The sequence below is a fragment of the Rhipicephalus microplus genome, unplaced genomic scaffold, assembly GCF_043290135.1.
Source record: "Rhipicephalus microplus isolate Deutch F79 unplaced genomic scaffold, USDA_Rmic scaffold_19, whole genome shotgun sequence".
Classification (NCBI taxonomy): Eukaryota; Metazoa; Arthropoda; class Arachnida; order Ixodida; family Ixodidae; genus Rhipicephalus; species Rhipicephalus microplus.
This window is the reverse complement of record NW_027464592.1, coordinates 9613280-9637954: the sequence shown is the minus strand read 5'-3', so window position 1 is coordinate 9637954 and position 24675 is coordinate 9613280.

Genomic DNA, 24675 nt, shown 5'->3' with positions numbered 1-24675 from the left:
GGTTCGAACCTCCAAACTTTTCGTTAACAGCCCAACGCGCTAGCCAATTGCGCAACAAAGACAGTCGTGCTACCCTCTCACCACCGTCAGAACGTTTCTCCAAGGCTATCAGCGCAAGGAAAAAAAGCGACACACTGCTCCTGGGAGGGCTCGAACCTCCAACCTTTTGCTTAACAGCCGACGCACTAGCAGTTGCGCCACGGAGACAGTCGTGCTCCACTCTCACCACGGTCAGAACACTTCTACAAAGACATCAGTGCAAAGAAAAAAAAGCGACACACCGCTCATGGGAGGGCTCGAACCTCCAACCTTTTGGTTAACAGCCGACGCACTAGCAGACTGAGCCACGGAGACAGTCGTGCTCCACTCTCACCACCGTCAGAACATTTCTCCAAAGCTATCAGCGCAAAGAAAAAAGACACACTGCTCTCGGGAGGGCTCGAACCTCCAACCTTTTTGATAACAGTCGATCGCGCTAGCCGATTCTGCCACGGAAACAGTCGTGCTCCACTCTCACCACCGTCAGAATATTTCTCCAAAGCTATTAGCGCACAAAAAAAAGAGACACACCGCTCTCGGGAGGGCTCGAACCTCCAACCTTTCAGTAAACAGTGGATCGTGCTAGCCGATTCTGCAACGGAAACAGTCGTGCTCCACTCTCACCACCGTCAGAACATTTCACCAAAGCTATCAGTGCAAAGAAAAAAAGAGACACACCGCTCATGGGAGGGTTCCAACCTCCAACCTTTTGGATAACAGCCCAACGCGCTAGCCAATTGCGCCACAAAACAGTCGTGCTCCACTCTCATCACGGTCACAACACTTCTTCAAAGATATCAGTGCAAAGAAAAAAAGTGACACACCGCTCATGGGAGGGCTAGAACCTCCAACCTTTTGGTTAACAACCAATCGTGCTAGCCATTGCACTATGGACCCAACCGCGGTCCACTCTCACCACCGTGAGAACGTTTCTCCAAAGCTGTTAGCGCAAAGAAAAAAAGCGACACGCTGCTCCCGGGGAGGGCTCGAACCTCCAACCTTTTGCTTAACAGCCGACAAACTAGCAGATTGTGCCACAAAGACAGTCGTGCTCCACTCTCACCACTGTCGGAACATTTCTCCATAGCTGTCAGCGCAAAGAAAAAAAAGACACACCGCTCTCGGGAGGGGTAGAACCTCCAACCTTTTCGTTATCAGCCGAACGCGCTAGCCAATTGCGTCACGCAGGTAGTCATGCTCCACTTTCACCACAATCAGAACATTTTTCCATAGGTATCAGCGCAAAGAAAAAAAGAGAGACACCGCTTTTGGGAGGGTTCGAACCTCCATCCTTTTGGTTAACAGACCAACGCGCTAGCCAATCGTCCAACGGAGACAGTCGTGCTCCACTCCCACCACGGTCAGAACACTTCTCCAAAAATATCAGTGCAAAGAAAAAAAAGCGACACACCACTCGTGGGAGGGCTCGAACCTCCAACCTTTTGGTTAACAGCAGAACGCGCTAGCCAATTGCGCCACGGAGACAGTCGTGCTCCACTCTCACCACGGTCAGAACACTTCTACAAAGACATCAGTGCAAAGAAAAAAAAGCGACACACCGCTCATGGGAGGGCTCGAACCTCCAACCTTTTGGTTAACAGCCGACGCACTAGCAGACTGCGCCACGGAGACAGTCGTGCTCCACTCTCACCACCGTCAGAACATTTCTCCAAAGCTATCAGCGCAAAGAAAAAAGACACACCGCTCTCGGGAGGGCTCGAACCTCCAACCTTTTTTGATAACAGTTGATCGCGCTAGCTGATTCTGCCACGGAAACAGTCGTGCTCCACTCTCACCACCGTCAGAATATTTCTCCAAAGCTATTAGCGCAAAGAAAAAAAAGAGACACACCGCTCTCGGGAAGGCTCGAACCTCCAACCTTTTGCTTAACAGCCGAGGCACTAGCAGATTGCGCCACGGAGACAGCCTTCCTCCACTTTTACCACCGTCAGAACATTTCTCCAAAGCTATCAGCGCAAAGAAAAAAAAAGAGACACACCGCTCTCGGGAGGGCTCGAACCTCCAAACTTTTGGTCAACAGCCGAACGCGCTAGCCAATTGCGTCACGGATGTAGTCGTGCTCCGCTCTCACCACCATCAGAACATTTTCCAAAGGTATCAGCGCAAAGAAAAAAAGAGACACACCGCTCATGGGAGGGCTCGAACCTCCAGCCTTTTGGTTAACAGCCCAACGCGCTAGCCAATTGCGCCACGGAGACAGTTCGTGCTCCACTCTCACCATGGTCAGAACAGTTCTCAAAAGATATCAAAGCAAAGAAAAAAACCGACACACCGCTCATTGGAGGGCTCGAACCTCCAACCTTTTGGTTAACAGTCAATCGCGCTAGCCATTGCACCACGGACCCAACCGCGCTCCACTCTCACCACCATCAGAACGTTTCTCCAAACCTATCAGCGCAAAGAAAAAAAGCGACACACTGCTCCCGGGAGGGCTCGAACCTCCAACATTTTGCTTAACCGCCGACGCACTAGCAGACTGCGCTACGCAGGCAGTCGCGCTCCACTCTCACCACCGTCAGAACATTTCTTCAAAGCTATCAGCGCAAAGAAAAAAAAGAGACACACCGCTCTCAGGAGGGCTCAAACCTCAAACCTTTTGCTTAACAGCCGACGCACTAGCAGATTGCGCCACGGAGACAGTCGTGCTCCACTCTCACCACCGTCAGAACATTTCTCCAAAGCTATCAGCGCTAAGAAAAAATGAGACACACCGCTCTCGGGAGGGCTCGAACCTCCAAACTTTTGGTCAACACCCGAACGCGCTAGCCAATTGCGTCACGGAAGTAGTCGTGCTCCACTCTCACCCCCACCAGAACATTTCTCCAAAGCTATCAGCGCAAAGAAAAAAAGAGACACACCACTCATGGGAGGGTTCGAACCTCCAAACTTTTCGTTAACAGCCCAACGCGCTAGCCAATTGCGCAACAAAGACAGTCGTGCTCCCCTCTCACCACCGTCAGAACGTTTCTCCAAGGCTATCAGCGCAAAGAAAAAAAGCGACACACTGCTCCTGGGAGGGCTCGAACCTCCAACCTTTTGCTTAACAGCCGACGCACTAGCAGTTGCGCCACGGAGACAGTCGTGCTCCACTCTCACCACGGTCAGAACACTTCTACAAAGACATCAGTGCAAAGAAAAAAAAGCGACACACCGCTCACGGGAGGGCTCGAACCTCCAAACTTTTGGTCAACAGCCGAACGCGCAAGCCAATTGCGTCACGGAGGTTGTCGTGCTCCACTCTCACCACCATAAGAACATTTTTTCAAAGGTATCGGTTCAAAGAAAAATACAGACACACCGCTCATGGGAGGGTTCGAACCTCCGACCTTTTGGTTAACAGCCCAACGCGCTAGCGAATTGCACCATGAAGACAGTCGTTTGCCACTCTCACCACCATCAGAACATTTTTCCAAAGGTATCAGCGCAAAGAAAAAAAGAGACACACCACTCATGGGAGGATTCGAACCTCCAACCTTATGGTTAACAGCTTAACGCGCTAGCCAATTGCGCCACAGAGACAGTAGTGCTCCACTCTCACCACGGTCAGAACACTTCTCCAAAGATATCAGTGCAAAGAAGAAAAAGCGACACACCGCTCATGGGAGGGCTCGAACCTCCAACCTTTTGGTTAACAGCCGATCGCGCTAGCCACATCCCCACGGACCCAACCGCGCTCCACTCTCACCACCGTCAGAACGTTTCTCCAAAGCTATCAACGCAAAGAAAAAAAGCGACACACTGCTCCCGGGAGGGCTCGAACCTCCAACCTTTTGCTTAACAGCCGACGCACTAGCAGATTGCGATGCGGAGACAGTCGTGCTCCACTCTCACCACTGTCGGAACATTTCTCCATAGCTGTCAGCGCAAAGAAAAAAGCGAAATGCCGCTCCCGGGAGGGCTCGAACCTCCAACCTTTCGGTAAACAGCCGATCGCGCTAGCCAACTGCGCCACGTAGACAGTCGTGCTCTACTCTCACCACCGTCAGAACATTTCTCCACAGCTGTCAGCGCAAAGAAAAAAGCGACACACTGCTCCCGGGAGGGCTTGAACTTCCAACCTTTCAGTTAACAGTGGATCGTGCTAGCTGATTCTGCAACGGAAACAGTCGTGATCCACTCTCACCACCGTCAGAACATTTCTCCAAAGCTATCAGTGCAAAGAAAAAAAAGAGACACACCGCTCTCGGGAGGGCTCGAACCTCCAACCTTTCGGTGAACAGCCGAACGTGCTAGCCAATTGCGTCACGGAGGTAGTCGTGCTCCACTTTCACCACCATCAGAACATTTTTCCAAAGGTATCAGCGCAAAGAAAAAAAAAACACACCGCTCATGGGAGGGTTCGAACCTCCAACCTCATGGTTAACAGCTTAACGCGCTAGCCAATTGCGCCACAGAGACAGTCGTGCTCCACTCTCACCACGGTCAGAACACTTCTCCAAAGATATCAGTGCAAAGAAGAAAAAGTGACACACCGCTCATTGGGGGGCTTGAACCTCCAACCTTTTGGTTAACAGCCGATCGCGCTAGCCACATCACCACGGACCCAACCGCGCTCCACTCGCACCACCGTCAGAACGTTTCTCCAAAGCTATCAGCGCAAAGAAAAAAAGCGACACACTGCTCCCGGGATTGCTCGAACCTCCAACCTTTTGCTTAACAGCCGACGCACTAGCAGACTACGCCACGGAGACAGTCGTGCTCCACTCTCATCACTGTCGGAACATTTCTCCATAGCTGTCAGCGCAAAAAAAAGAGACACACTGCTTTCGGGAGGGCTCGAACCTCCAACCTTTTGGTTAACAGCCGAACGCGCTAGCCAATTGCGTCATGGAGGTAGTCGTGCTCTACTCTCACCACCATCAGAACATTTTTCCAAAGGTATCAGCGCATAGAAAAAAAGAGACACACCGCTCATGGCAGGGTTCGAACCTGCAACCTTTTGGTTAACAGCCGAACACGCTAGCCAATCGCGCCACGGAGACAGTCGTGCTCCACTCTCACCACGGTCAGAACACTTCTACAAAGATATCAGTGCAAAGAAAAAAAAGCGACACACCGCTCATGGGAGGGCTCGAATCTCCAACCTTTTGGCTAACAGCCGACGCACTAGCAGATTGCGCCACGGAGACAGTCGTTGTCCACTCTCACCACCGTTAGAACATTTCTCCAAAGCTATCAGCGCAAAGAAAAAAAAAGAGACACACTGCTCTCGGTAGGGCTCAAACCTCAAACCTTTTGCTTAACAGCCGACGCACTAGCAGATTGCGCCACGGAGACAGTCGTGCTCCACTCTCACCACCGTCAGAACATTTCTCCAAAGCTATCAGCGCAAAGAAAAAAAGAGACACACCGCTCTCGGGAGGGCTCGAACCTCCAAACTTTTGGTCAACACCCGAACGCGCTAGCCAATTGCGTCACGGAAGTAGTCGTGCTCCACTCTCACCCCCACCAGAACATTTCTCCAAAGCTATCAGCGCAAAGAAAAAAAAGAGACACACCGCTCTCGGGAGGGCTCAAACCTCCAACCTTTTGGTTAACAGCCAAACGCGCTAGCCAATTGCGTCACGGAGGTAGTCGTGCTCCACTCTCACCACCATCAGAACATTTTCCCAAAGGTATCAGCGCAAAGAAAAAAAGAGACACACCACTCATGGGAGGGTTCGAACCTCCAAACTTTTCGTTAACAGCCCAACGCGCTAGCCAATTGCGCAACAAAGACAGTCGTGCTCCCCTCTCACCACCTTCAGAACGTTTCTCCAAGGCTATCAGCGCAAAGAAAAAAAGCGACACACTGCTCCTGGGAGGGCTCGAACCTCCAACCTTTTGCTTAACAGCCGACGCACTAGCAGTTGCGCCACGGAGACAGTCGTGCTCCACTCTCACCACGGTCAGAACACTTCTACAAAGACATCAGTGCAAAGAAAAAAAGCGACACACCGCTCATGGGAGGGCTCGAACCTCCAACCTTTTGGTTAACAGCCGACGCACTAGCAGACTGAGCCACGGAGACAGTCGTGCTCCACTCTCACCACCGTCAGAACATTTCTCCAAAGCTATCAGCGCAAAGAAAAAAGACACACTGCTCTCGGGAGGGCTCGAACCTCCAACCTTTTTGATAACAGTCGATCGCGCTAGCCGATTGTGCCACGGAAACAGTCGTGCTCCACTCTCACCACCGTCAGAATATTTCTCCAAAGCTATTAGCGCAAAAAAAAGAGACACACCGCTCTCGGGAGGGCTCGAACCTCCAACCTTTCAGTAAACAGTGGATCGTGCTAGCCGATTCTGCAACGGAAACAGTCGTGCTCCACTCTCACCACCGTCAGAACATTTCTCCAAAGCTATCAGTGCAAAGAAAAAAAGAGACACACCGCTCATGGGAGGGTTCCAACCTCCAACCTTTTGGATAACAGCCCAACGCGCTAGCCAATTGCGCCACAAAACAGTCGTGCTCCACTCTCATCACGGTCACAACACTTCTTCAAAGATATCAGTGCAAAGAAAAAAAGTGACACACCGCTCAAGGGAGGGCTAGAACCTCCAACCTTTTGGTTAACAACCAATCGTGCTAGCCATTGCACTATGGACCCAACCGCGGTCCACTCTCACCACCGTGAGAACGTTTCTCCAAAGCTGTTAGCGCAAAGAAAAAAAGCGACACGCTGCTCCCGGGGAGGGCTCGAACCTCCAACCTTTTGCTTAACAGCCGACAAACTAGCAGATTGTGCCACGAAGACAGTCGTGCTCCACTCTCACCACTGTCGGAACATTTCTCCATAGCTGTCAGCGCAAAGAAAAAAGAGACACACCGCTCTCGGGAGGGGTAGAACCTCCAACCTTTTCATTATCAGCCGAACGCGCTAGCCAATTGCGTCACGCAGGTGGTCATGCTCCACTTTCACCACAATCAGAACATTTTTCCATAGGTATCTGCGCAAAGAAAAAAAGAGAGACACCGCTTTTGGGAGGGTTCGAACCTCCATCCTTTTGGTTAACAGACCAACGCGCTAGCCAATCGTCCAACGGAGACAGTCGTGCTCCACTCCCACCACGGTCAGAACACTTCTCCAAAGATATCAGTGCAAAGAAAAAAAAGCGACACACCACTCGTGGGAGGGCTCGAACCTCCAACCTTTTGGTTAACAGCAGAACGCGCTAGCCAATTGCGCCACGGAGACAGTCGTGCTCCACTCTCACCACGGTCAGAACACTTCTACAAAGACATCAGTGCAAAGAAAAAAAAGCGACACACCGCTCATGGGAGGGCTCGAACCTCCAACCTTTTGGTTAACAGCCGACGCACTAGCAGACTGCGCCACGGAGACAGTCGTGCTCCACTCTCACCACCGTCAGAACATTTCTCCGAAGCTATCAGCGCAAAGAAAAAAGACACACCGCTCTCGGGAGGGCTCGAACCTCCAACCTTTTTTGATAACAGTTGATCGCGCTAGCTGATTCTGCCACGGAAACAGTCGTGCTCCACTCTCACCACCGTCAGAATATTTCTCCAAAGCTATTAGCGCAAAGAAAAAAAAGAGACACACCGCTCTCGGGAAGGCTCGAACCTCCAACCTTTTGCTTAACAGCCGACGCACTAGCAGATTGCGCCACGGAGACAGCCTTCCTCCACTTTTACCACCGTCAGAACATTTCTCCAAAGCTATCAGCGCAAAGAAAAAAAAAGACACACACCGCTCTCGGGAGGGCTCGAACCTCCAAACTTTTGGTCAACAGCCGAACGCGCTAGCCAATTGCGTCACGGAGGTAGTCGTGCTCCGCTCTCACCACCATCAGAACATTTTCCAAAGGTATCAGCGCAAAGAAAAAAAGAGACACACCACTCATGGGAGGGTTCGAACCTCCAGCCTTTTGGTTAACAGCCCAACGCGCTAGCCAATTGCGCCACGGAGACAGTTCGTGCTCCACTCTCACCATGGTCAGAACAGTTCTCCAAAGATATCAAAGCAAAGAAAAAAAAGTGACACACCGCTCATTGGAGGGCTCGAACCTCCAACCTTTTGGTTAACAGTCAATCGCGCTAGCCATTGCACCACGGACCCAACCGCGCTCCACTCTCACCACCATCAGAACGTTTCTCCAAACCTATCAGCGCAAAGAAAAAAAGCGACACACTGCTCCCGGGAGGGCTCGAACCTCCAACATTTTGCTTAACCGCCGATGCACTAGCAGACTGCGCTACGCAGACAGTCGCGCTCCACTCTCACCACCGTCAGAACATTTCTTCAAAGCTATCAGCGCAAAGAAAAAAAAGAGACACACCGCTCTCAGGAGGGCTCAAACCTCAAACCTTTTGCTTAACAGCCGACGCACTAGCAGATTGCGCCACGGAGACAGTCGTGCTCCACTCTCACCACCGTCAGAACATTTCTCCAAAGCTATCAGCGCAAAGAAAAAAAGAGACACACCGCTCTCGGGAGGGCTCGAACCTCCAAACTTTTGGTCAACACCCGAACGCGCTAGCCAATTGCGTCACGGAAGTAGTCGTGCTCCACTCTCACCCCCACCAGAACATTTCTCCAAAGCTATCAGCGCAAAGAAAAAAAAGAGACACACCGCTCTCGGGAGGGCTCAAACCTCCAACCTTTTGGTTAACAGCCAAACGCGCTAGCCAATTGCGTCACGGAGGTAGTCGTGCTCCACTCTCACCACCATCAGAACATTTTCCCAAAGGTATCAGCGCAAAGAAAAAAAGAGACACACCACTCATGGGAGGGTTCGAACCTCCAAACTTTTCGTTAACAGCCCAACGCGCTAGCCAATTGCGCAACAAAGACAGTCGTGCTCCCCTCTCACCACTGTCAGAACGTTTCTCCAAAGCTATCAGCGCAAAGAAAAAAAGCGACACACCGCTCCTGGGACGGCTCGAACCTCCAACCTTTTGCTTAACAGCCGACGCACTAGCAGTTGCGCCACGGAGACAGTCGTGCTCCACTCTCACCACGGTCAGAACACTTCTACAAAGACATCAGTGCAAAGAAAAAAAAGCGACACACCGCTCATGGGAGGGCTCGAACCTCCAACCTTTTGGTTAACAGCCGACGCACTAGCAGACTGAGCCACGGAGACAGTCGTGCTCCACTCTCACCACCGTCAGAACATTTCTCCAAAGCTATCAGCGCAAAGAAAAAAGACACACTGCTCTCGGGAGGGCTCGAACCTCCAACCTTTTTGATAACAGTCGATCGCGCTAGCCGATTCTGCCACGGAAACAGTCGTGCTCCACTCTCACCACCGTCAGAATATATCTCCAAAGCTATTAGCGCAAAAAAAGAGACACACCGCTCTCGGGAGGGCTCGAACCTCCAAGCTTTCAGTAAACAGTGGATCGTGCTAGCCGATTCTGCAACGGAAACAGTCGTGCTCCACTCTCACCACCGTCAGAACATTTCTCCAAAGCTATCAGTGCAAAGAAAAAAAGAGACACACCGCTCACGGGAGGGTTCCAACCTCCAACCTTTTGGATAACAGCCCAACGCGCTAGCCAATTGCGCCACAAAACAGTCGTGCTCCACTCTCATCACGGTCACAACACTTTTTCAAAGATATCAGTGCAAAGAAAAAAAGTGACACACCGCTCATGGGAGGGCAAGAACCTCCAACCTTTTGGTTAACAACCAATCGTGCTAGCCATTGCACTATGGACCCAACCGCGGTCCACTCTCACCACCGTGAGAACGTTTCTCCAAAGCTATTAGCGCAAAGAAAAAAAGCGACACGCTGCTCCCGGGGAGGGCTCGAACCTCCAACCTTTTGCTTAACAGCCGACAAACTAGCAGATTGTGCCACGAAGACAGTCGTGCTCCACTCTCACCACTGTCGGAACATTTCTCCATAGCTGTCAGCGCAAAGAAAAAAGAGACACACCGCTCTCGGGAGGGGTAGAACCTCCAACCTTTTCGTTATCAGCCGAACGCGCTAGCCAATTGCGTCACGCAGGTAGTCATGCTCCACTTTCACCACAATCAGAACATCTTTCCATAGGTATCAGCGCAAAGAAAAAAAGAGAGACACCGCTTTTGGGAGGGTTCGAACCTCCATCCTTTTGGTTAACAGACCAACGCGCTAGCCAATCGTCCAACGGAGACAGTCGTGCTCCACTCCCACCACGGTCAGAACACTTCTCCAAAGATATCAGTGCAAAGAAAAAAAAGCGACACACCACTCGTGGGAGGGCTCGAACCTCCAACCTTTTGGTTAACAGCAGAACGCGCTAGCCAATTGCGCCACGGCGCCACGGAGACAGTCGTGCTCCACTCTCACCACGGTCAGAACACTTCTACAAAGACATCAGTGCAAAGAAAAAAAAGCGACACACCGCTCATGGGAGGGCTCGAACCTCCAACCTTTTGGTTAACAGCCGACGCACTAGCAGATTGCGCCCCAGAGACAGTCGTGCTCCACTCTCACCACCGTTAGAACATTTCTCCAAAGCTATCAGCGGAAAGAAAAAAAAAAAGAGACACACCGCTCTCGGGAGGGCTCGAACCTCCAACCTTTTTTGATAACAGTTGATCGCGCTAGCTGATTCTGCCACGGAAACAGTCGTGCTCCACTCTCACCACCGTCAGAATATTTCTCCAAAGCTATTAGCGCAAAGAAAAAAAAAAGAGACACACCGCTCTCGGGAAGGCTCGAACCTCCAACCTTTTGCTTAACAGCCGACGCACTAGCAGATTGCGCCACGGAGACAGCCTTCCTCCACTTTTACCACCGTCAGAACATTTCTCCAAAGCTATCAGCGCAAAGAAAAAAAAAGAGACACACCGCTCTCGGGAGGGCTCGAACCTCCAAACTTTTGGTCAACAGCCGAACGCGCTAGCCAATTGCGTCACGGAGGTAGTCGTGCTCCGCTCTCACCACCATCAGAACATTTTCCAAAGGTATCAGCGCAAAGAAAAAAAGAGACACACCGCTCATGGGAGGGTTCGAACCTCCAGCCTTTTGGTTAACAGCCCAACGCGCTAGCCAATTGCGCCACGGAGACAGTTCGTGCTCCACTCTCACCATGGTCAGAACAGTTCTCCAAAGATATCAAAGCAAAGAAAAAAAAGCGACACACCGCTCATTGGAGGGCTCGAACCTCGAACCTTTTGGTTAACAGTCAATCGCGCTAGCCATTGCACCACGGACCCAACCGCGCTCCACTCTCACCACCATCAGAACGTTTCTCCAAACCTATCAGCGCAAAGAAAAAAAGCGACACACAGCTCCCGGGAGGGCTCGAACCTCCAACATTTTGCTTAACCGCCGACGCACTAGCAGACTGCGCTACGCAGACAGTCGCGCTCCACTCTCACCACCGTCAGAACATTTCTTCAAAGCTATCAGCGCAAAGAAAAAAAAGAGACACACCGCTCTCTGGAGGGCTCGAACTTCCAACCTTTTGATTAACAGCCGAACGCGCTAGCCAATTGCATCACGGAAGTAGTCGTGCTCCACTCTCACCACCATCAGAACATTTTTCCAAAGGTATCAGCGCGAAGAAAGAAAGAGACACACCGCTCATGGGAGTTTTCGAACCTCCAGCCTTTTGGTTAACAGCCCAACGCGCTAGCCAATTGCGCCATGGAGACAGTTCGCGCTCCACTCTCACCATGGTCAGAACACTTCTCCAAAGATATCAGTGCAAAGAAAAAAAAGCGACACACCGCTCATGGGAGGGCTCGAACCTTCAACCTTTTGGTTAACAGCCAATCGCGCTAGCCATTGCACCACGGACCCAACCGCGCTCCACTCGCACCACCGTCAGAACGTTTCTCCAAAGCTATCAGCGCAAAGAAAAAAAGCGACACACTGCTCCCGGGAGGGCTCGAACCTCCAACCTTTTGCTTAACAGCCGACGCACTAGCAGACTGCGCCACGGAGACAGTCGCGCTCCACTCTCACCACCGTCAGAACATTTCTCCAAAGCTATCAGCGCAAAGAAAAAAAAAGGATCACACCGCTTTCGGGAGGGCTCGAACCTCCAACCTTTTGATTAACAGCCGAATGCGCTAGCCAATTGCGTCATGGAAGTAGTCGTGCTCAACTCTCACCACCATCAGAACATTTCTCCAAAGCTATCAGCGCAAAGAAAAAGAAGAGACACACCGCTCTTGGGAGGGCTCGTACCTCCAACCTTTTGGTTAACAGCCGAACGCGCTAGCCAATTGCGTCACGGAGGTAGTCGTGCTCCTCTCTCACCACCATCAGAAAATTTTTCCAAAGGTATCAGCGCAAAGAAAAAAAGAGACACACCGCTCATGGGAGGGTTCGAACCTCCAACCTTTTCGTTAACAGCCCAACGCGCTAGCGAATTGCGCAACAGAGACAGTCGTGCTCCACTCTGACCACCGTCAGAACGTTTCTCCAAGGCTATCAGCGCAAAGAAAAAAAGCGACACACTGCTCCTGGGAGGTCTCGAACCTCCAACCTTTTGCTTAACAGCCGACGCACTAGCAGATTGCGTCACGGAGGTAGTCGTGCTCCACTCTCACCACCGTTGGAACATTTCTCCAAAGCTATCAGCGCAAAGAAAAAAAAGAGACACACTGCTCTCGGGAGGGCTCGAACCTCCAACCTTTTGGATAACAGTTGATCGCGCTAGCCGATTCTGCAACGGAAACAGTCGTGCGACACTCTCACCACCGTCAGAACATTTCTCCAAAGCTATCAGCGCAAAGAAAAAAAAAGAGACACACCGCTCATGGGAGTTTTCGAACCTCCAGCCTTTTGGTTAACAGCCCAACGCGCTAGCCAATTGCGCCATGGAGACAGTTCGCGCTCCACTCTCACCATGGTCAGAACACTTCTCCAAAGATATCAGTGCAAAGAAAAAAAAGCGACACACCGCTCATGGGAGGGCTCGAACCTTCAACCTTTTGGTTAACAGCCAATCGCGCTAGCCATTGCACCACGGACCCAACCGCGCTCCACTCGCACCACCGTCAGAACGTTTCTCCAAAGCTATCAGCGCAAAGAAAAAAAGCGACACACTGCTCCCGGGAGGGCTCGAACCTCCAACATTTTGCTTAACAGCCGACGCACTAGCAGACTGCGCCACGGAGACAGTCGCGCTCCACTCTCACCACCGTCAGAACATTTCTCCAAAGCTATCAGCGCAAAGAAAAAAAAGGATCACACAGCTTTCGGGAGGGCTCGAACCTCCAACCTTTTGATTAACAGCCGAATGCGCTAGCCAATTGCGTCATGGAAGTAGTCGTGCTCCACTCTCACCACCATCAGAACATTTCTCCAAAGCTATCAGCGCAAAGAAAAAGAAGAGACACACCGCTCTTGGGAGTGCTCGTACCTCCAACCTTTTGGTTAACAGCCGAACGCGCTAGCCAATTGCGTCACGGAGGTAGTCGTGCTCCTCTCTCACCACCATCAGAAAATTTTTCCAAAGGTATCAGCGCAAAGAAAAAAAGAGACACACCGCTCATGGGAGGGTTCGAACCTCCAACCTTTTCGTTAACAGCCCAACGCGCTAGCGAATTGCGCAACAGAGACAGTCGTGCTCCACTCTGACCACCGTCAGAACGTTTCTCCAAGGCTATCAGCGCAAAGAAAAAAAGCGACACACTGCTCCTGGGAGGTCTCGAACCTCCAACCTTTTGCTTAACAGCCGACGCACTAGCAGATTGCGTCACGGAGGTAGTCGTGCTCCACTCTCACCACCGTTGGAACATTTCTCCAAAGCTATCAGCGCAAAGAAAAAAAAAACAGACAAACTGCTCTCGGGAGGGCTCGAATCTCAAACCTTTTGCTTAACAGCCGACGCACTAGCAGATTGCGCCACGGAGACAGTCGTGCTACACTCTCACCACCGTTAGAACATTTCTCCAAAGCTATCAGCGCAAAGAAGAAAAGAGACACACCGCTCTCGGGAGGGCTCGAACCTCCAAACTTTTGGTCAACACCCGATCACCCTAGCCAATTGCGTCACGAAAGTAGTCGTGCTCCACTCTCACCCCCACCAGAACATTTCTCCAAAATATCAGCGCAAAAAAAAGAGACACACCGCTCTCGGGAGGGCTCGAACCTCAAAACTTTTGGTCAAAAGCCGAACGCGCTAGCCAATTGCGTCACGGAGGTAGTCGTGCTCCACTCTCACCACCATCAGAACATTTTTCCATAGGTATCAGCGCAAAGAAAAAAAGAGAGACACCGCTTTTGGGAGGGTTCGAACCTCCATCCTTTTGGTTAACAGACCAACGCGCTAGCCAATCGTCCAACGGAGACAGTCGTGCTCCACTCCCACCACGGTCAGAACACTTCTCCAAAGATATCAGTGCAAAGAAAAAAAAGCGACACACCACTCCTGGGAGGTCTCGAACCTCCAACCTTTTGCTTAACAGCCGACGCACTAGCAGATTGCGTCACGGAGGTAGTCGTGCTCCACTCTCACCACCGTTGGAACATTTCTCGAAAGCTATCAGCGCAAAGAAAAAAAAAGAGACACACTGCTCTCGGGAGGGCTCGAACCTCCAACCTTTTGGATAACAGTTGATCGCGCTAGCCGATTCTGCAACGGAAAGAGTCGTGCGCCACTCTCACCACCGTCAGAACATTTCTCCAAAGCTATCAGCGCAAAGAAAAAAAAAGATACACACCGCTCTCAGGAGGGCTCGAATCTCAAACCTTTTGCTTAACAGCCGACGCACTAGCAGATTGCGCCACGGAGACAGTCGTGCTCCACTCTCACCACCGTCAGAACATTTCTCCAAAGCTATCAGCGCAAAGAAGAAAAGAGACACACCGCTCTCGGGAGGGCTCGAACCTCCAAACTTTTGGTCAACACCCGAACACCCTAGCCAATTGCGTCACGAAAGTAGTCGTGCTCCACTCTCACCCCCACCAGAACATTTCTCCAAAGCTATCAGCGCAAAAAAAAGAGACACACCGCTCTCGGGAGGGCTCGAACCTCCAAACTTTTGGTCAAAAGCCGAACGCGCTAGCCAATTGCGTCACGGAGGTAGTCGTGCTCCACTCTCACCACCATCAGAACATTTTTACATAGGTATCAGCGCAAAGAAAAAAAGAGAGACACCGCTTTTGGGAGGGTTCGAACCTCCATCCTTTTGGTTAACAGACCAACGCGCTAGCCAATCGTCCAACGGAGACAGTCGTGCTCCACTCCCACCACGGTCAGAACACTTCTCCAAAGATATCAGTGCAAAGAAAAAAAAGCGATACACCACTCGTGGGAGGGCTCGAACCTCCAACCTTTTGGTTAACAGCCGAACGCGCTAGCCAATTTAGCCACGGAGACAGTCGTGCTCCACTCTCACCACCGTCAGAACATTTCTCCGAAGCTATCAGCGCAAAGAAAAAAGACACACCGCTCTCGGTAGGGCTCGAACCTCCAACCTTTTTGATAACAGTTGATCGCGCTAGCCGATTCTGCCACGGAAACAGTCGTGCTCCACTCTCACCACCGTCAGAATATTTCTCCAAAGCTATTAGTGCAAAGAAAAAAAAGAGACACACCGCGCTCGAGAGGGCTCGAACCTCCAACCTTTTGCTTAACAGCCGACGCACTAGCAGATTGCGCCACGGAGACAGCCTTGCTCCACTTTTACCACCGTCAGAACATTTCTCCAAAGCTATCAGCGCAAAGAAAAAAAAAGAGACACACCGCTCACGGGAGGGCTCGAACCTCCAAACTTTTGGTCAACAGCCGAACGCGCAAGCCTATTGTGTCACGGAGGCTGTCGTGCTCCACTCTCACCACCATCAGAACATTTTTTCAAAGGTATCGGTTCAAAGAAAAATACAGACACACCGCTCATGGGAGGGTTCGAACCTCCGACCTTTTGGTTAACAGCCCAACGCGCTAGCGAATTGCACCATGGAGACAGTCGTTTTCCAGTCTCACCACCATCAGAACATTTTTCCAAAGGTATCAGCGCAAAGAAAAAAAGAGACACACCACTCATGGGAGGATTCGAACCTCCAACCTTATGGTTAACAGCTTAACGCGCTAGCCAATTGCGCCACAGAGACAGTCGTGCTCCACTCTCACCACGGTCAGAACACTTCTCCAAAGATATCAGTGCAAAGAAGAAAAAGCGACACACCGCTCATGAGAGGGCTCGAACCTCCAACCTTTTGGTTAACAGCCGATCGCGCTAGCCACATCCCCACGGACCCAACCGCGCTCCACTGTCACCACCGTCAGAACGTTTCTCCAAAGCTATCAGCGCAAAGAAAAAAAGCGACACACTGCTCCCGGGAGGGCTCGACCCTCCAACCTTTTGATTAACAGCCGACGCACTAGCAGATTGCGATACGGAGACAGTCGTGCTCCACTCTCACCACTGTCGGAACATTTCTCCATAGCTGTCAGCGCAAAGAAAAAAGCGAAATGCCGCTCCCGGGAGGGCTCGAACCTCCAACCTTTCGGTAAACAGCCGATCGCGCTAGCAGATTGCGCCACGGAGACAGCCTTGCTCCACTTTTACCACCGTCAGAACATTTCTCCAAAGCTATCAGCGCAAAGAAAAAAAGCGACACACTGCTCCTGGGAGGTCTCGCACCTCCAACCTTTTGCTTAACAGCCGACGCACTAGCAGATTGCGCCACGGAGACAGCCTTGCTCCACTTTTACCACCGTCAGAACGTTTCCCCAAGGCTATCAGCGCAAAGAAAAAAAGCGACACACTGCTCCTGGGAGGTCTCGCACCTCCAACCTTTTGCTTAACAGCCGACGCACTAGCAGATTGCGTCACGGAGGTAGTCGTGCTCCACTCTCACCACCATCAGAACATTTTTACAAAGGTGTCAGCGCAAAGAAAAAAAGAGACACACCGCTCATGGGAGGGTTCGAACCTGCAACCTTTCGGTTAACAGCCCAAGGCGCTAGCCAATTGCGCCATGGAGACAGTTCGTGCTCCACTCTCACCATGGTCAGAACACTTCTCCAAAGATATCAGTGCAAAGAAAAAAAAGCGACACACCGCTCATGGAAGGGCTCGAACCTCCAACCTTTTGGTTAACAGCCAATGGCGCTAGCCATTGCACCACGGACCCAACCGCGCTCCACTCGCACCACCGTCAGAACGTTTCTCCAAAGCTATCAGCGCAAAGAAAAAAAGCGACACACTGCTCCCGGGATTGCTCGAACCTCCAACCTTTTGCTTAACAGCCGACGCACTAGCAGACTGCGCCACGGAGACAGTCGTGCTCCACTCTCATCACTGTCGGAACATTTCTCCATAGCTGTCAGCGCAAAGGAAAAAGAGACACACCGCTTTCGGGAGGGCTCGAACCTCCAACCTTTTGGTTAACAGCCGAACGCGCTAGCCAACTGCGTCATGGAGGTAGTCGTGCTCTACTCTCACCACCATCAGAACATTTTTCCAAAGGTATCAGCGCTAAGAAAAAAAGAGACACACCGCTCATGGCAGGGTTCGAACCTGCAACCTTTTGGTTAACAGCCGAACACGCTAGCCAATCGCGCCACGGAGACAGTCGTGCTCCACTCTCACCACCGTCAGAACGTTTCTCCAAGGCTATCAGCGCAAAGAAAAAAAGCGACACACTGCTCCTGGGAGGTCTCGAACCTCCAACCTTTTGCTTAACAGCCGACGCACTAGCAGATTGCGTCACGGAGGTAGTCGTGCTCCACTCTCACCACCGTCAGAATATTTCTCCAAAGCTATTAGCGCAAAGAAAAAAAAGAGACACACCGCTCTCGAGAGGGCTCGAACCTCCAACCTTCTGCTTAACAGCCGACGCACTAGCAGATTGCGCCACGGAGACAGCCTTGCTCCACTTTTACCACCGTCAGAACATTTCTCCAAAGCAATCAGCGCAAAGAAAAAAAAGAGACACACCGCTCACGGGAGGGCTCAACCCTCCAAACTTTTGGTCAACAGCCGAACGCGCAAGCCAATTGCGTCACGGAGGTTGTCGTGCTCCACTCTCACTATCATCAGAACATTTTTTCAAAGGTATCGGTTAAAAGAAAAATACAGACACACCGCTCCCGGGAGGGCTCGAACCTCCAACATTTTGCTTAACCGCCGACGCACTAGCAGACTGCGCTACGCAGACAGTCGCGCTCCACTCTCACCACCGTCAGAACATTTCTTCAAAGCTATCAGCGCAAAGAAAAAAAAAGAGACACACCGCTCTCGGGAGGGCTCGAACTTCCAACCTTTTGATTAACAGCCGAACGCGCTAGCCAATTGCATCACGGAAGTAGTCGTGCTCCACTCTCACCACCATCAGAACATTTTTCCAAAGGTATCAGCGCGAAGAAAGAAAGAGACACACCGCTCATGGGAGTTTTCGAACCTCCAGCCTTTTGGTTAACAGCCCAACGCGCTAGCCAATTGCGCCATGGAGACAGTTCGCGCTCCACTCTCACCATGGTCAGAACACTTCTCCAAAGATATCAGTGCAAAGAAAAAAAAGCGACACACCGCTCATGGGAGGGCTCGAACCTTCAAACTTTTGGTTAACAGCCAATCGCGCTAGCCATTGCACCACGGACCCAACCGCGCTCCACTCGCACCACCGTCAGAACGTTTCTCCAAAGCTATCAGCGCAAAGAAAAAAAGCGACACACTGCTCCCGGGAGGGCTCGAACCTCCAACCTTTTGCTTAACAGCCGACGCACTAGCAGACTGCGCCACGGAGACAGTCGCGCTCCACTCTCACCACCGTCAGAACATTTCTCCAAAGCTATCAGCGCAAAGAAAAAAAAGGATCACACCGCTTTCGGGAGGGCTCGAACCTCCAACCTTTTGATTAACAGCCGAATGCGCTAGCCGATTGCGTCATGGAAGTAGTCGTGCTCCACTCTCACCACCATCAGAACATTTCTCCAAAGGTATCAGCGCAAAGAAAAAGAAGAGACACACCGCTCTTGGGAGGGCTCGTACCTCCAACCTTTTGGTTAACAGCCGAACGCGCTAGCCAATTGCGTCATTGAGGTAGTCGTGCTCCTCTCTCACCACCATCAGAACATTTTTCCAAAGGTATCAGCGCAAAGAAAAAAAGAGACACACCGCTCATGGGAGGTTTCGAATCTCCAACTTTTTCTTTAACAGCCCAACGCGCTAGCGAATTGCGCAACAGAGACAGTCGTGCTCCACTCTCACCACCGTCAGAACGTTTCTCCAAGGCTATCAGCGCAAAGAAAAAAAGCGACACACTGCTCCTGGGAGGTCTCGAACCTCCAACCTTTTGCTTAACAGCCGACGCACTAGCAGATTGCGCCACGGAGACAGTCGTGCTCCACTCTCACCATCGTCAGAACATTTCTCCAAAGCTATCAGCGCAGAGAAGAAAAGAGACACACCGCTCTCGGGAGGGCTCGAACCTCCAAACTTTTGGTCAACACCCGAACACCCTAGCCAATTGCGTCACGAAAGTAGTCGTGCTCCACTCTCACCCCCACCAGAACATTTCTCCAAAGCTATCAGCGCAAAAAAAAGAGACACACCGCTCTCGGGAGGGCTCGAACCTCCAAACTTTTGATCAAAAGCCAAACGCGCTGGCCAATCGCGTCACGGAGGTAGTCGGGCTCCACTCTCACCACCATCAGAACATTTTTCCATAGGTATCAGCGCAAAGAAAAAAAGAAAGACACCGCTTTTGGGAGGGTTCGAACCTCCATCCTTTTGATTAACAGACCAACGCGCTAGCCAATCGTCCAACGGAGACAGTGGTGCTCCACTCCCACAACGGTCAGAACACTTCTCCAAAGATATCAGTGCAAAGAAAAAAAAAGCGACACACCACTCGTGGGAGGGCTCGAACCTCCAACCTTTTGGTTAACAGCCGAACGCGCTAGCGAATTGCGCCACGGAGACAGTCGTGCTCCACTCTCACCACGGTCAGAACACTTCTACAAAGACATCAGTGCAAAGAAAAAAAAGCGACACACCGCTCATGGGAGGGCTCGAACCTCCAACCTTTTGGTTAACAGCCGACGCACTAGCAGACTGCGCCACGGAGACAGTCGTGCTCCACTCTCACCACCGTCAGAACATTTCTCCAAAGCTATCAGCGCAAAGAAAAAAGACACACCGCTCTCGGGAGGGCTCGAACCTCCAACCTTTTTGATAACAGTTGATCGCGCTAGCCGATTCTGCCACGGAAACAGTCGTGCTCCACTCTCACCACCGTCAGAATATTTCTCCAAAGCTATTAGTGCAAAGAAAAAAAAGAGACACACCGCGCTCGAGAGGGCTCGAACCTCCAACCTTTTGCTTAACAGCCGACGCACTAGCAGATTGCGCCACGGAGACAGCCTTGCTCCACTTTTACCACCGTCAGAACATTTCTCCAAAGCTATCAGCGCAAAGAAAAAAAAAGACACACCGCTCACGGGAGGGCTCGAACCTCCAAACTTTTGGTCAACAGCCGAACGCGCAAGCCAATTGCGTCACGGAGGTTGTCGTGCTCCACTCTCACCACCATCAGAACATTTTTTCAAAGGTATCGGTTCAAAGAAATATACAGACACACCGCTCATGGGAGGGTTCGAACCTCCGACCTTTTGGTTAACAGCCTAACGCGCTAGCGAATTGCACCATGGAGACAGTCGTTTTCCACTCTCACCACCATCAGAACATTTTTCCAAAGGTATCAGCGCAAAGAAAAAAAGAGACACACCACTCATGGGAGGTTTCGAACCTCCAACCTTATGGTTAACAGCTTAACGCGCTAGCCAATTGCGCCACAGAGACAGTCGTGCTCCACTCTCACCACGGTCAGAACACTTCTCTAAAGATATCAGTGCAAAGAAGAAAAAGCGACACACCGCTCATGGGAGGGCTCGAACCTCCAACCTTTTGGTTAACAGCCGATCGCGCTAGCCACATCCCCACGGACCCAACCGCGCTCCACTGTCACCACCGTCAGAACGTTTCTCCAAAGCTATCAGCGCAAAGAAAAAAAGCGACACACTGCTCCCGGGAGGGCTCGAACCTGCAACCTTTTGATTAACAGCCGACGCACTAGCAGATTGCGATACGGAGACAGTCGTGCTCCACTCTCACCACTGTCGGAACATTTCTCCATAGCTGTCAGCGCAAAGAAAAAAGCGAAATGCCGCTCCCGGGAGGGCTCGAACCTCCAACCTTTCGGTAAACAGCTGATTGCGCTAGCCAACTGCGCCACGTAGACAGTCGTGCTCTACTCTCACCACCGTCAGAACATTTCTCCACAGCTGTCAGCGCAAAGAAAAAAGCGACACACTGCTCCCGGGAGGTCTTGAACTTCCAACCTTGCAGTTAACAGTGGATCATGCTAGCCGATTCTGCAACGGAAACAGCCGTGATCCACTCTCACCACCGTCAGAACATTTCTCCAAAGCTATCAGTGCAAAGAAAAAAAAAGAGACACACCGCTCTCCGGAGGGCTCGAACCTCCAACCTTTTGGTGAACAGCCGAACGTGCTAGCCAATTGCGTCACGGAGGTAGTCGTGCTCCACTCTCACCACCATCAGAACATTTTTCCAAAGGTATCAGCGCAAAGAAAAAAAACACACCGCTCATGGGAGGGTTCGAACCTCCAACCTTATGATTAACAGCCGATCGCGCTAGCAGACTGCGCCACGGAGACAGTCGTGCTCCACTCTCATCACTGTCGGAACATTTCTTCAAAGCTATCAGCGCAAAGAAAAAAAAAGTGACACACCGCTCTCGGGAGGGCTCGAACTTCCAACCTTTTGATTAACAGCCGAACGCGCTAGCCAATTGCATCACGGAAGTAGTCGTGCTCCACTCTCACCACCATCAGAACATTTTTCCAAAGGTATCAGCGCGAAGAAAGAAAGAGACACACCGCTCATGGGAGTTTTCGAACCTCCAGCCTTTTGGTTAACAGCCCAACGCGCTAGCCAATTGCGCCATGGAGACAGTTCGTGCTCCACTCTCACCATGGTCAGAACACTTCTCCAAAGATATCAGTGCAAAGAAAAAAAAGCGACACACCGCTCTTGGGAGGGCTCGAACCTTCAAACTTTTGGTTAACAGCCAATCGCGCTAGCCATTGCACCACGGACCCAACCGCGCTCCACTCGCACCACCGTCAGAACGTTTCTCCAAAGCTATCAGCGCAAAGTAAAAAAGCGACACACTGCTCCCGGGAGGGCTCGAACCTCCATCCTTTTGCTTAACAGCCGACGCACTAGCAGACTGCGCAACAGAGACAGTCGTGCTCCACTCTCACCACCGTCAGAACGTTTCTCCAAGGCTATCAGCGCAAAGAAAAAAAGCGACACACTGCTCCTGGGAGGTCTCGAACCTCCAACCTTTTGCTTAACAGCCGACGCACTAGCAGATTGCGTCACGGAGGTAGTCGTGCTCCACTCTCGCCACCGTTGGAACATTTCTCCAAAGCTATCAGCGCAAAGAAAAAAAAAGAGACACACTGCTCTCGGGAGGGCTCGAACCTCCAAAATTTTGGATAACAGTTGATCGCGCTAGCCGATTCTGCAACGGAAAGAGTCGTGCGCCACTCTCACCACCGTCAGAACATTTCTCCAAAGCTATCAGCGCAAAGAAAAAAAAAGAGACACACCGCTCTCAGGAGGGCTCGAATCTCAAACCTTTTGCTTAACAGCCGACGCACTAGCAGATTGCGCCACGGAGGCAGTCGTGCTCCACTCTCACCACCGTCAGAACATTTCTCCAAAGCTATCAGCGCAAAGAAGAAAAGAGACACACCGCTCTCGGGAGGGCTCGAACCTCCAAACTTTTGGTCAACACCCGAACACCCTAGCCAATTGCGTCACGAAAGTAGTCGTGCTCCACTCTCACCCCCACCAGAACATTTCTCCAAAGCTATCAGCGCAAAAAAAAGAGACACACCGCTCTCGGGAGGGCTCGAACCTCCAAACTTTTGGTCAAAAGCCGAACGCGCTGGCCAATCGCGTCACGGAGGTAGTCGGGCTCCACTCTCACCACCATCAGAACATTTTTCCATAGGTATCAGCGCAAAGAAAAAAAGAAAGACACCGCTTTTGGGAGGGTTCGAACCTCCATCCTTTTGATTAACAGACCAACGCGCTAGCCAATCGTCCAACGGAGACAGTGGTGCTCCACTCCCACCACGGTCAGAACACTTCTCCAAAGATATCAGTGCAAAGAAAGAAAAGCGACACACCACTCGTGGGAGGGCTCGAACCTCCAACCTTTTGGTTAACAGCCGAACGCGCTAGCCAATTGCGCCACGGAGACAGTCGTGCTCCACTCTCACCACGGTCAGAACACTTCTACAAAAACATCATTGCAAAGAAAAAAAAAGCGACACACCGCTCATGGGATGGCTCGAACCTCCAACCTTTTGGTTAACAGCCGACGCACTAGCAGACTGCGCCACGGAGACAGTCGTGTCCACTCTCACCACCGTCAGAACATTTCTCCAAAGCTATCAGCGCAAAGAAAAAAGACACACCGCTCTCGGGAGGGCTCGAACCTCCAACCTTTTTGATAACAGTTGATCGCGCTGGCCGATTCTGCCACGGAAACAGTCGTGCTCCACTCTCACCACCGTCAGAATATTTCTCCAAAGCTATTAGTGCAAAGAAAAAAAAGAGACACACCGCGCTCGAGAGGGCTCGAACCTCCAACCTTTTGCTTAACAGCCGACGCACAAGCAGATTGCGCCACGGAGACAGCCTTGCTCCACTTTTACCACCGTCAGAACATTTCTCCAAAGCTATCAGCGCAAAGAAAAAAAAAGACACACCGCTCACGGGAGGCCTCGAACCTCCAAACTTTTGGTCAACAGCCGAACGCGCAAGCCAATTGCGTCACGGAGGTTGTCGTGGTCCACTCTCACCACCATCAGAACATTTTTTCAAAGGTATCGGTTCAAAGAAAAATACAGACACACCGCTCATGGGAGGGTTCGAACCTCCGACCTTTTGGTTAACAGCCCAACGCGCTAGCGAATTGCACCATGGAGACCGTCGTTTTCCACTCTCACCACCATCAGAACATTTTTCCAAAGGTATCAGCGCAAAGAAAAAAAGAGACACACCACTCATGGGAGGATTCGAACCTCCAACCTTATGGTTAACAGCTTAACGCGCTAGCCAATTGCGCCACAGAGACAGTCGTGCTCCACTCTCACCACGGTCACAACACTTCTCTAAAGATATCAGTGCAAAGAAGAAAAAGCGACACACCGCTCATGGGAGGGCTCGAACCTCCAACCTTTTGGTTAACAGCCGATCGCGCTAGCCACATCCCCACGGACCCAACCGCGCTCCACTGTCACCACCGTCAGAACGTTTCTCCAAAGCTATCAGCGCAAAGAAAAAAAGCGACACACTGCTCCTGGGAGGTCTCGCACCTCCAACCTTTTGCTTAACAGCCGACGCACTAGCAGATTGCGTCACGGAGGTAGTCGTGCTCCACTCTCACCACAATCAGAACATTTTTACAAAGGTGTCAGCGCAAAGAAAAAAAGAGACACACCGCTCATGGGAGGGTTCGAACCTGCAACCTTTCGGTTAACAGCCCAACGCGCTAGCCAATTGCGCCATGGAGACAGTTCGTGCTCCACTCTCACCATGGTCAAACACTTCTCCAAAGATATCAGTGCAAAGAAAAAAAAGCGACACACCGCTCATGGGAGGGCTCGAA